We start from the raw sequence: 13,570 nt of genomic DNA, 5'->3' as shown, positions 1-13,570 counted from the left end.
TCCCCAATTACTTCTTTCTTTTTTCTTTCTTCTTTATCCTCATACTGCAGCATGCTTGTTGTGAAAAGAAAAATTGTACTTTTTATCATGTTTTAGTTTTTGTTTCTTACACTGTTTTGCTTTTTTGACCCACCAGTAAGGGGCTTTATATCACAACAATCTAAGGGATCTTTAGACTTCTTTAAAAATAATAGATCATATGCTACTTGGAGCATCCTTTGGGCCTCTACATATGTGAAGGTTCAGCTCTTCTTTCTGGCTTTAGTCTGACATTTTCCTGAATCAAATCCTCTTTATCTGTTCTAAGAAAAAATTTAAAGTCAACTTTGATTTTATATATATAAATAACATTTATATAGTATAAATATAAATAACATAAAATTATATATAAATATACAAGTAAAATATATAGCAATAATATATTTTATATTATGTATAAAATATTATGTAAAAGAAAAATTATATATAAATAATTATAAATAATAATAACTTATTTAAAGTGAACAGATACTGCCCAAGTTCAAACACCAAATATATCAATGCAGAAGAGTACACAGGTTTTGGATTTTGTATTCATAGGAAAAGAAAGAAAGGTGTCAGTCCATATAAAGCTACTGTTATGTACATTATTTCAGAACTGATCACTTGTATTGGACATCCAGAGGTACTCACTGGACATTAAATCATTGACTTCTCTCTTCTTCTCCAAGAGCTTTTGTACATGGATCCAGATACATGCACACGACTTCTAGTTAAGTTCTGTGGATTGTTCTATCACTTATTGTCTGGTCTCTTTTACATCTCAGTCTCTTTCTAAGTACTCTCAGTAATAAAATGTCTATTTACTCAGATCTTCTGTGATGGAACATCTAATGTTAAGGCAAAAAATAAATTAAATCCAAGCATTGATGGCGTAGAAACTCAAGGGCCCTACTGTCCATTGCTGAACAATCTACTCGTGACAGGTTCAGAGAGAGTGGGACTCATTGTCTGCCGTTGGGTCTCCACAGTGATCTCATCAGACTCCAGTGGAATTCAGTGCACCTAGATGTCCCTTGTTAAACTAGGTAGTCACAAGACCAAACCAAAAGTGATGAATCTTGGAAAGTGGGTAGTAGGGATGGGAAGAGAGGAGCTGATTGTGACCAATAGGAGATCAGGAGGATGTAGGGGAAAGTAATCAGAATAGATTTTATTCATGTATGGAATTGAGAAAAAACAAAATTAATCAATATAATATTGAAGCAGATCAGTATCTATTAAAGTTGCTAGTGTGTGGACTGAGGGGGTGTCATAACAGGTATAAGTGTTTATGGCATAAGCCTGACATCATGAGTTGTTTCTCAAGCACTTGGGATAAGGGGACAACTGATCCCTAGAGCTGTTCTCTAACCCCACAAGCATTCTATGAAATGCCTCCACGCCCATCAATGAGATAAAAACAGTTTTTAAAAGTGAAAAACATAATTTCTAATTTAGAAGATGATGTTCCCTTCTAGCCTTTCATAATGCGAGTGGCATTTGTATTGCACAATTCTTAGTAGTATAATCTTTGGACTGGATCAGGCCCTCTCATAGAAAGGTCCTGAGCATTAGAACTGCTGCCTTAGGACTTAGGACACAGACTCTCTCACCAGCTTTTCTAAGCTGTGGTTTTCCATGCAAATGGAGAGATCAAGATGCAGCAGCCCCTACTCCAATGTGATTTCCCTTCCGAGTAGGGAAAATTGGATTCAGTTTTTTTTTGTTGTTGTTTTTTTGTTTTGCTTTTTTTTTTTTTTTGGAATTTCTCATTTATTGTTTTGGCTTAATTGTGCCCTCAGGCCTTCAGTGCCAGAAGATGAGATTTTATGGAGGAAATGACCCACGAAAATAATATGAGAGTAGGGGATCTGGAGCATACTGGGGTTTTATGAACTAACTTCCAGGGAGGTAATAGAGTAGCACGAGGCCATTGAGCTTCAGGGTGCACCTAGCAAGGATGCCAATGAAAGTGATTTATAACACTATTAAATTGAATATCTTTTCTGTACTAAAGGAAATATCTTGATTTTTGTGGTGCTTACAGCCTGCATGTCCTTTAGAGCCTTCTCACTGTAGCTAATTCTAATGTAAATGTCAACTTTACAAAGGTCTACAGCAGGGACAGAGCACTAGGAATTTACGGGTTCATGCTTACTCGGCTCTAACGTAGTAACTTCTTCCATTTACATTTCTTATCCTGTACTTGTTCTGCCTCTTACACTTAAATGTTTAGCAATACAACTGTCAGTAACCCAGTAAGCTCTGTTCAGTAGTTTCTGCTTACAGTGAAGCGTGGTTCACAGAGTATCAGTTTAAAATGAATGGGCTTAGCATGAGTAGGGCTCGTCAGTGGTCTCAGTTCTGAAAATCTAAGTGGTATTTTCACGGGCAAATTCTCCCACTGACTTTCTGTCTGGATCAATGTTGACAGTCATATTTTCAGTGCTTTCTGCTTTGCTTTTCTAGTCCTGGTTTCTAACATTAGGAAAAGCCTTCTGATATCTTGAACAATTTCTGCTCCAAGAGATAGTTTTCTGTGTGTTTTATCATGTTGAACTGCTCTTCTGGTCTTTAACTGGGAAATACCAATAGCATGTGTGGTGGTATCAATGAGAAATGTCCTCCAGAAGCTCAGGCTTAGTCCCCAGGTATTGAAGCTATCTGGGAAGGCTGAGGAGGGGGAGCTTTCCTGCGGAAGTATGTCGCTGGGGTAGACTTTGAGACTATGTATCCTACTGCTACTTTCGGTTGTCTCTCTCTGTCTTTTTGTCTCTGTTTCTCTGTCTCTCTTAGTCTATTTCTTTCTTGCAGTTAAGATATAATCTCTCAGCTTCCTGCTCTGCACACCATATCTGCCTGTTGCAATGACTCATCACCATGATGCATTCTTATCGTTCTGGAACCGTAAACCCAAATTATGTTTTCCTTCTAGAAGCTTCTTTTCATCACGGTGTTTCATCACAACAGAAAACTAACTCCAATAGTATACAAATAATCCCCAGTGTCTTAATAATAAAATAAATATCTCCAGATATTGTCAGATATTCCCCAAGAAAAAGTATTACCCCAAGCCAAGCTACTCATTTATATACAGGATTAGACTATCCTATTAACACTACTATCATTAACAACACCACATAGCCTAGCTTAGATCTACCTTATAAGCCACATCCCTCCTTTTGTTCTTTAGATCAAGTAGTTTGGAAAATATACCCAATGCCTATTTTTATTAGCACATCTTACTTCTTCATTTCTTAATTTTAATATAGTTAAGATATAATAAAATTGATATATACAACTAAACAGGTAGCTCAAATACCTTAGAGCAGTGGTTTTTAACTTTCCTAATACTGCAACCTTTTAATAATGTTGTTCTTCATGTTATAGTGACCCCCAACCATAAAATTATTTTCGCTGCTACTTTATAACTGTATTTTTGGTACTTTTATGAATTGTAATGTAAATGTCCGATATGCAGGATATAAAATGTGGTCCTTGTGACAGGGTCATTCAGCCCACACAGGTTGAGAACCACTGCCACAGATTATGTGATAATAACCACTAGCCACCTCAAATGAGGGTATCACCAATCACATTACATGGGTGACTATATTTATCTTCTTTCTACTTCTCTATCCATCTTCTGCCAAGCAAAGAAAATACTTTCCCTTGTTTTTAGTTGTCAGGATTATTTTGTTATATGCTCTCTATACACTGCATCTATTAGAACAGGTAATTTTAGCAATGAAAAAAAAGACATGCAATTATGTATTGTAATTTCCAGGACTGTTTTTTGCTTTCTGTCATTTTATAGATTTAATCCTATTTGTCATTCTTATTAGTTCCTTGCTGTTAGAGATGGAATGACAACCAGGTAGCATAGCTCTGATTTTCAAGCTCAAATTCTGACTCTGTATATATAACACTGTGTGAATCCCTTCACTTCCTTGGGCCTCTGCGCTACACTTGTAAGAGGCAAATATCAGTCCTCTGTGAGTATATGAGATCTATTAATTTTGGTCAAAGACCATAGGAGGTTTTTGGGTATACAATAGATATTAGGTACAGTTATTATTCACTCTGAGACAGTGGAATAGATTCCATCATGTAAATAGAGCATACCTTGTTATTCCCTTGTCAAATGATATTGAGTGCATTCTAGTATTTGGCTTTGCTAGTGCTACTAAGATCTGGCTAGCAAGCATCCCCTGCTACACAAATACACGAAAGCATCCAAAGTAAGCATGCAGAAATTGAATCACTTACTTAATGATACATGAATGTCACGTGTAAGAGATGGTACCCACTGGTAACTTTGCTAAATTCTTCCTCTACTTGTGTATGAGGTGCCAATTATCTGCAAAATCATCCACATTTCCCATTGGTCTCCATGATCCATATGAGTTTCAACATTTCTCGATTCATGTATCTCTTCATGAATACATTATTTTCTTCGGAGCTGCAATTTCCACTTTAAACAACATTAGTGTGGATCATATACAGTGTAAGACTTAGAATGTATAGTAGGAAAATCAAATGCCATTTTATAATATCATATGTGATAAGTACCAAAGGGAAAATAAGGCAGCTTAGAGGAAAAAAAGTATAGAGAATGACTTAGAGAATAGGATGGTCAGAAAAAAGTTTTCTAGAAAATAAAACTTGATAACACACTTATTTCAAGGCTCAATAACCAGCTGTGGCTTGTGGCTACTGTTCTAGACTACAGAGCAGAATAAAGTCAGTGTGCATTGGCAAGGTTGATGTGGAAAAACAGATCATTGACACAGTCATTTGGCACTGTTTGCCTGGTATAATGGGTGATAAGTCATGTTTGTGAAGAGAAAGACAAGAATGTAAAATAAAGAAAATTTCCCATTAAGATGGAACACCAAAGCATGATGTGACATGACTACAAGAGAGTAGGGATGGTATGGGTGTGATTATATGAAAAGAGGGCTTTTCCTCACAGCTATATTTCAAGATTTTATTGAGTAAATTTTTGAAAATTTAGATGTAAGAGGAAAAAAAAGTCAATGAAAATTATCTTTTCCAAAGGAAGAAAGCCACCATCACTGGAGACAGCTGGTAGGGAAGCCATGGTCTCAAGGAGAGATCTGGTCTTAATTAGAGAGAGAAGGTAAAAGGGGAGCAAAGCAAGGTTAAGAGGAACTTTGTAAATGGTATTCCAGATCATTTAACAAAAGGATTTGAGACATTTAGTAGGGTGAGGTCAAATTAGGGTCTGTACAGAGCCCTATGGGATGTGATTACAAGTATTGATTATTGACCCGGGGTGAGGGTCAGTGCTGCCCGTGGTGACTATAGTCAGGAGTCAAGAGGAATGTGTCAGCATAAATTAGCCTTGATGATCTCTCGGGGAAGATGAGTAACTCCTAATCTTCAGTTAGAAGAACATTGAAACCATCAAACTTCTCCTTGGTCCTCACTGTCAGCAGCCAACCGAACATTTCTGTGAGGCTCTTTCTCCCTTGTCTTTTGTTACTCAGAGATGCTCCCTCTTCTTCTATAAAGTGACACTTTTTTTTGTATGTGACATGAACCTCCCTTTGTTTACCTTTCTTTATAATTTATAAATAAATAAATAATGTGTGTGTGTGTGTGTGTTCCAGACAGGGTTTCTCTGTGTAGACCTGGTTGTCTAGGACACACTTTGTACACCAGGCTGGCTTCAAAATCACAGAGCTCTACCTGCCTCTTTCTCCCAGAGTACTGACAATAAAGTCATAAACAACTACACATGATTGTTCTTTGTATTCGTACATTCCCCTTTATAAAAGTCAAGCAAATGCACTTTTGTGTAGGATTTCTTAAATGTTTGGTGACCTGTGAGCATCTGTTACATGTTGAAAGTCCAGTAAAACATACATATATACATATATGATAAGCATATAGGATTGCAAAGGAAAATATTAAAATATGATTATTGAGAGAGAAAGTTTTCTAAGATTTCTGAGTAAAATTAGAGTGAATTTCCCAGAATAACCATTTCTCATGATCTACTTTTAGCTGCTTTTTAACCTTAACCTCAGCTTGGCTACACCAACACTTAGGCAATCAAACTGCTTCTATTTACCCTTCCATTCCTCTCATCACTATGTATTCTCATTTCCCCTTAAAAATCTCCAAACTCTCTTTCCCCTCTTCTGTTATTTCTTTCTTTTTACTAGAATCACAGAAGGTTCCGTAGCCTTTTCTTGTTGTTTATGATTTTGATTCCCATACTGTTTAAAATCGACTGTGAACTTGTCAGTCTATATAGTAGGCCCTGTGTTAGGTCCATCTATGAAGATGCAGGTAACTCAAATAACAAAGTGTAGTGGTTTAATGAGAATGGCCTCCATAGACTCCTGTGTTTGAACACTTGGCTTCTAGTTAGTGGAACTAAAGCATCAGGAAGTATGGCTTCGTTGGAGGAAGAGTGAATGCGCTCTGCCCCGCTGTCTGTCTTTCAAGATGTAAGCTCTCAGTGGCTCCCTCTCCAGGCCTGCCTCCCTGCTGCCATGTTCCTCACCCACACCATGGTGACAGACTTGTTCTTCTGAAACTGTAAGCCCCTATTAAACTATTCCGTCTATGAATTGCCTCTGTCATGATGTTTTATGACAGAAACAGAGAAGTAACTAATGCACATAGACACTGAAAGAATGAAAATGCATACATTGCTAAGTCTAAAATTACCCCATTAATCATCACTGCTCTCTTGAAAATCTCCGAAGTGGAAGTTTCTGATTTCTTTGAAGACTCAGTTGAGTCATGTGATGTTTTGGTAGGCACTGTCTTGTAAGAAAGCATGTGATGTCTTGCTGGAGGCTCGCTCGTGAGAGTGCACACGGTACTCTGCTGTGAGCTCTCTTGTACAAAGGGCATGACTGTGCTGGCTGCGAACATCCGTGAGGGGACTCTGAGGAGAGGAGATATATGGAAGCCCACAGACGGTGAAACATTGCTTGACACTTGACTTAGCAGAGAGACCTGTTAAAAGAACTTCTCAGGGCAATCCAACTGAGTCTTGTGGCATTTGCTGAATTATCCTGATCTTCTGAATTGTGCTGCTTCATCTTGCTGGTTCGTGTTGATCTTTGACTGGACTGCTGGTATCTGGACAACAAAGGGTGGACTCATCCCAAAGAACTACTTCTAAAAAGGTCTACAACCCCCTTTACCTTTCTTCCGTAGCTCCGTACCTCTGGTCATTCGATGGATGGGAGGTAGAAGCATTTAAGAACCCTAAACAAAGTAGGTTAGGTGAAAAATCTAAGCCTACGCATCTCATTGTTTTAATTGTCAAAACCACTTTATCTCTCTCTCTCTTTTTAAAAGTATTTTCTATCCTTCTTTTAGTTAGTTTTGTCTACCTTCTGCTAATACTATCCCACATCTTATTCAGCTTTCTGGCTGAATACTGAATAATCATAATACTGTTTTACTTGTGACAGTAATTTCTTAACTGCATATTTGTAAACAACTAATGATCATATGATATAAGATATCATCATATTATAATGATAATAGGCATAGTGTGTTAAGTGGTTTTTAGAAATTGCCATTGTTTTTTAAAAAATCTGCTTTATTCATTATACTTCCCAGAGCATGTAATAATAGTCTTTAACTTTTAATTACCATGCTGGTCTATTTTTTTCATATTCATGAAGCAAATTTAGCTTTCACTGAAAAATAATAGTGAGGCCTCATGCTAAATCTTTCTCTTCATTCTAAAACTTTCAATCTATAATTCTGTTTACTTTTTCCGAGAACTCTGCTGAAATTTGTATATCATTCTCTCTAAAATATCTACCCCCACAAAAAATGGTGTCAGGTTTTAAGATTTCAACTCTGATCTCATCATCTTGTCACTGACATTTAAAGAAAAATGTAAAAGGCAAGGCCAAAGGTGAACAGAAAGAAAATGGGAATGTTGCTGAGAGTGGCTCCCAAAGAAAACTGACTGCCCTGCTGCTGGGACTCAATCTTGTAGTCAGTGTATACATGGCTGGAACATCCTGACAATGAGCAAAGCACCATTAGAACTGGAGTTCACTCATGCCAGAAGCAACATACTGCATAAGTGGAAGAAAAAAAGGGAGAGAAACCAGAGATATGAAACTAGTAAGTAGTGGTTAGAATATGAAACCAGGCACTTCTTCCCTAGAAACCCCAGCTCTTCCCATTGCACTCCATCCCTAGATCTCAGTAATTACCTGTCTCCTCCTGGTCCTCAGTGTGCCATCAGGCGTCTTTGGTAATGAGGTAGCTTCCTTTGGTTCTTTCTTGCTTTGCTGAGCTGCCATTTAGCTTAGCAGTGTTTAAGAACTGATGGAATAGTTTGTTGGTGATGACAGTGTAAGGAACTAACAAGGAACTTCATTACCTTTCATTACTTATCATCTCAGAGCTGACAGCCCCAGGAAGCTCCAGCATCCAACCCCAGGTAACAGATGGATTATCTGTCTTTACCTCCCTTGGTAGTCTGTGCCTGGAAGACAATTACAATGAATTCTTTCAAAACAAACCTACCCTCTGGATAATATCAATTTTAGTTTAAAGCATAAAAATCTTGCTTTTCTATCTTATAAAATATCAGAAATAGACATTTTCTTCATAAGAACTCAATTTTATTAAGCCATAATGTAACCAGTCTTCTGTATTAAGCTTTTAGTTAAAAAAAAAAAAAAAAACTTTGGAAACATATTTTGCTGTCTAAATCGTTTTGCTGATTTTGCGCTAAAATTACGTTACTTAATTTGGATCTGTAGATGTGACGGTCCTTAGAAACTGCTATTGAAAAAGACTATACACAATTTCCTCATTCATTCAAGGTCAAAAATAATCTGGGAGTTTAAAATGTAGTTTCTGACTGAGTGGAAGAAAAACATTAAAATATAATTTGCATATGAAATTTTAGAGGGTAATTCACATTAATGAATTAATGATAGCAATTGAGAAAGTTTTATGCATAAACGGGGGCATTTAGCAGGGCATTGAAGTTTGTATCATGTGTACGTTCTGCTTGAGCCCAAATACTTTGGAGAATAAGCCTTCCAAGTATTGATTTTATCTAGAGCACAAAAGATCATAATTTTGACTTATAAACAACTTGGATAATAACAGTCATTATAATTAAGTGCAAAGGCATAAACCTTAGGAGTGATAATGTGTGTGAGGTTAAGGACTACCATTTATAATCCATTAGGATTATTTTAATGTGTTTTATTCAAACATATTTTTTGCTTTTAATGATATTTATGACATGTATAATTTAAGTTTATAGTAAGGGTTCCTGCTATTATACATAGATAAAAATACAGAAAGTTAAATCAAATTATAAAGTATTTATTGTTCGAATATTGGAAATCTGAACATCGTATCATATAAAATCATAATAGTGTCATAGCTGTGTGCTTCTAGTCCATGAAGCTAATTTATGCCACCTGAATTGTCTTATGTATTTGTAAGTAAAATGGACATTTTTACACAGTTAAATGATCCTATCGTGCTTAATTTATTTTTGGTCCACTAAATCTGAGCATCTTACAAGAGTAAGCTGTTATATCCTTAATCCTGGTATAATTATGAAACTCAGTAGGGAGCCCAGAAAAATGACTTAGTAATTTAATTTATATTTCATCTTATTTTCCCCCTCTGCGATGTGCAGGAACAGTAAATGGCTGTTAGTGTGCAGTGGGGGTGACTGAGTTAGACAGCAGAAGTATTGTGATAAAATGATGTGTATTTAACCTTTTACGTTTTGTACTTTTTTTAGTACAGAGAATTTGGAAACAACATTACACCCTGTTGTTTAACTGCCTTTAAAAATGTTTTGTGAAGAACAAATAACTTAGTTTTATGGTTCTTTTTTTGGATGCGGAACTGTGGAATAGAACCAAAAGACATCCTGACTGCCAAAACAAATGAAGGAAATGATTTTCCTTACTAGCTTGGCAGAGCATTTACACACAATGACTTTAAAAATATAACTCTATTTTCATGGAAGTCGCTTTGTCTTATTTTGTCACCCAGTTAACTTTGGCTAAGGTCTTGAGCATATTAAAATATGCAAACAAAAACCCTCCAAACGAAACCAGAACAACAAAACTTTGAGGAAAAAATTCTTATGCATTGGACTTTGCTGTAATGTTTAAAGGCCAATCTTTTTTCCACCCTCTTCAATTAGAATGGTTTCATCATTTTCTTTTTGATTGTGAGAGAGAGAGAGAGAGAGAGAGAGAGAGAGAGAGAGAGAGAGAGAGAGAAGGGGGTGAGGGAGGGAGAGAGGAAGAGAGAGAGAGAAAGATCTTGCCAATCTTTGAAAGCTAGGGTCATTGTGACTATGTTACAGCATTTCCTCCATGATAAACATGGAAATTTTTACTTTTCACTTCACTTTTGTTAAGGTATTTTCATGTTTGTGAACTGTATCTCTAGGAGTTCACAATGATATTTTTTTAAAGCTGGATTGTCATTATAAAGAATGTGATAAAGGTGCCAATCATCAGACACCGAATAAATAGACTGTCTAAAGCATTGGTCCAACTGACATTGACGGGCTTTGTTCCTTGTAGTCCTAGCAAGAGAGATAAAATTAAGTATATAAATCATTGTAGTGTTTGTACAAACAGGAATGCCATGAGGGATAAAAGCAGGAGAAATACTGTCTGATGAAAAGATACCTGGAAAGGTTTTTGTTGAGAAGCACTCTGCAAAACATGCTTGCAAGATTGGATTTGTCATCTTTAGAAAAATTTCCCTCGTTAGGTTTGCTCTGGGACCAATGTATATTCTGAAAATTCTAGAAAACGTATTTACTGTTGTCACTACCGCATAACACAAGTTCTTCAGTTTGGTCCAAACTGTTAAGGGCCTGAAATTTTACATCATGTTCAAGGCTAGTTAGCCTGTATGGTTTTATAGACTCTGTCAGAGAGAAAAAGGCCTCCCATTACTTGGAAGCAAAAGTTCTATGCTAAGTTCCACAAGTGACAATGTCTAGAAGTCTCAGCAGACACTGCTAAACAGTAGATGTTTTACATTCGAGGAATCTCAAGCTCAGACAACCTTCTGCCATAAGACAGGTGGAAGCTGTCAGCGAAAATGCCTAACCTCTAGCCACAGAGACATTATCTCCATTTTCCTGATCAGTGGGCAAATTCCCCTTTTCCTTTGCATAAAATTTTGTCTCTATCTTTCCTACCTATTTGAAAAATAGTCTGGAATAAAAGACATCAGAAGATAAGTAGAAATGCTGAGAGATTCACCATCAAACAGTGAGTTTGGAAATAATCATTATGCAGATGGACAAGAACATGTGGTACTGTGTTCTCAGAATACAGTTTAAAAGTAGTCATCCTTTTTTAATAAAGATAAAGTGAATAAGGAAGGATGATAACATTTTGAAGTTTCTTATATCTAAGTATCTAAGTATGTTAAGGTCGAAAGCACTGTTCTGAGTTGTTGATGATCTGTACTCTGATTTGTTCACACCAGTAAATGAAGTCATGAAATGACACATGTTCTGAAATGAGTTTTTTACACATATATATATATACACACGTATATGAAGTCTATTTGTACATATTTTAACACATAAATCTGAATAAGTTCTAAATCCACAGTAAAGTCATAATTCTCAACTTGGTAGAATAGATGTTATATATCATTGAATAAACTTTCTTAGGGCAGTGACTTTTTTTCTCTTTTGAAAGTGGTTTTCTTTTCGACTTCACTTTTTTCTTGTATACCAACAGGAAAAAACACCTTTACATAATATGCTTTCGTGTCAACTTTATATGATGTACTTGGAAAAATAAACAACACCTGATGCTGAGTAATTGTCTGCAAGAAACTCCTGGAAATACAGGGACTCGCAATTACTCAGAGCACAGAGTGCTTTCCCAGGTGATGATGAACGTAGCCACAAAACAAAATATCATTGTCACCATTTCGTACCTTTGCAGTGTGACTCCTTCTTTGGACCTGGATTAGCCTGTATAATATGTGACTGACATAATGGAGCCTTTTCCGTTTTTGGAATGCCGCTTCTCATGGGGGGGGGGGGGGGTGTCATCTTTTAAAATACTTAAATTTTAAACATAGGTGAGATTCAAAGATAAGTGTCAGCTCTCAGAAGCCAAGCTGCTTAGAAGGGTGATTGGTGAAAGAAGCTACCTAGCAGTAAGTCACTGTGTACCCGGTCCTCTGAGTCAGACACTGTATACCTGCACCTCTGAAACATGACTCCAAAGCAACCTGGCTGTGCTTTGCAAGATATACCTGAAAGCCTGGCTTTTTTTTTTTTTTTGGGGAGGTCTCAGAAAACCAAATTTTTAAACAGGAATTCTCATTTTTTACATTGACTAACTTAAATAAAGGGAACTATCTAATATTTAGTTTGATAATCAAAATGCATTTGTAGACATACTCTATTTAGATGACAGACAGGAATCATGAAAAGTCAAGAGGAGACATCAGAGGCACACATACACACACACAAAAGCCTTACTTGTATAGACTTATTTAAAAAAATGTGATGATATGCTATAATTACATAAATTATAAATACATGCATAAAAGCAATACTGAATACTTTATAAGAATATAAACAAGATGAAAAATATATTCAGTAACTAGTTAAAACAACTGCTTCCTGGATGGCAAACAAGATGGCCAGGATAGAAATAAATAAATAAAATTAACTAAAAAGGGGGATGGGTGGGTTTTCAGGCCACTGATGATAAAGAGCCAGGGCTTAAGTAGTGTATCAGACTAAAACTTCTATGAACAAGTTTATAAAGCAAAAGGAAAAAATAAATTATAATTATCAGTGCAATGTGTGCTCTCATGTGAATTGATTCTATGCATCCAAACTGAAAAGGGAAGCTGAGAAAAGATAATGATAAAGAAATCATTTTTAAAATAATACTAGTATCATAGAAATCGTGAAAAAAAATTGCATTGGTTTGCTTTGCTCTCAGCAAAGTGCTTGGCACTTTTGACAAAGTGGGAGAATATTTTATCTGTTTTTCTCTTTAAGAAAGAAACCAACAAATGAGATAGCATGACAACTTCTTCAAATCCATGTTGAAGCTGCAAAGGTTAGACAGTTTTGTTTTGTAAGGCAGTGCTGAGACAACAGCTCCCATAGCTATGGCTGGCTACAAACTCGCTCGACAGCCCTCCAAAGCTTCAGTGTGTCTGTGTGGCTTGTTATCACTGAGGGTTGCGTTTAACAGTCCTCGACCCTTTCATACTTTACTGTGGCGCAAACATTACAGAGAGGCCGGATCATTCTGATTTCTGTGTGTGGTGGTAACAATGAGGAAAGGAACTCAAGGAACTCGAGGAGTTGCTTGTCTTGGAGCCACAGGTGGTCAGAGGGCAGAGAGTTTTCAGCACATGATGGTGAGGAGTATGTTCTCGGTCAATGGTTCACAGCACGTCCTAATGCTGTGAGTGGCCTTTCAATACAGTTCCTCAGGCTGTGGTGACCCCTCAACCACAGAATTATTTTGTTTCTCTATCATAACTG

General features: G+C 36.6%; 1 protein-coding gene across 1 annotated transcript in view; it reads left to right on the top strand.

Annotated features, from left to right (window-relative positions):
- Sema3e (semaphorin 3E) overlaps positions 1–13,570 on the top strand; it is a 247,529-nt gene that overhangs the window by 143,850 nt on the left and 90,109 nt on the right. The gene's annotated exons all lie outside the window — the stretch shown is intronic.

This window comes from Meriones unguiculatus, chromosome 21 (assembly GCF_030254825.1).
Source record: "Meriones unguiculatus strain TT.TT164.6M chromosome 21, Bangor_MerUng_6.1, whole genome shotgun sequence".
Taxonomy (NCBI): domain Eukaryota; kingdom Metazoa; phylum Chordata; class Mammalia; order Rodentia; family Muridae; genus Meriones; species Meriones unguiculatus.
Note: the sequence above shows the minus strand (reverse complement) of the source record. Positions and strands in the feature narration are given on the sequence as shown.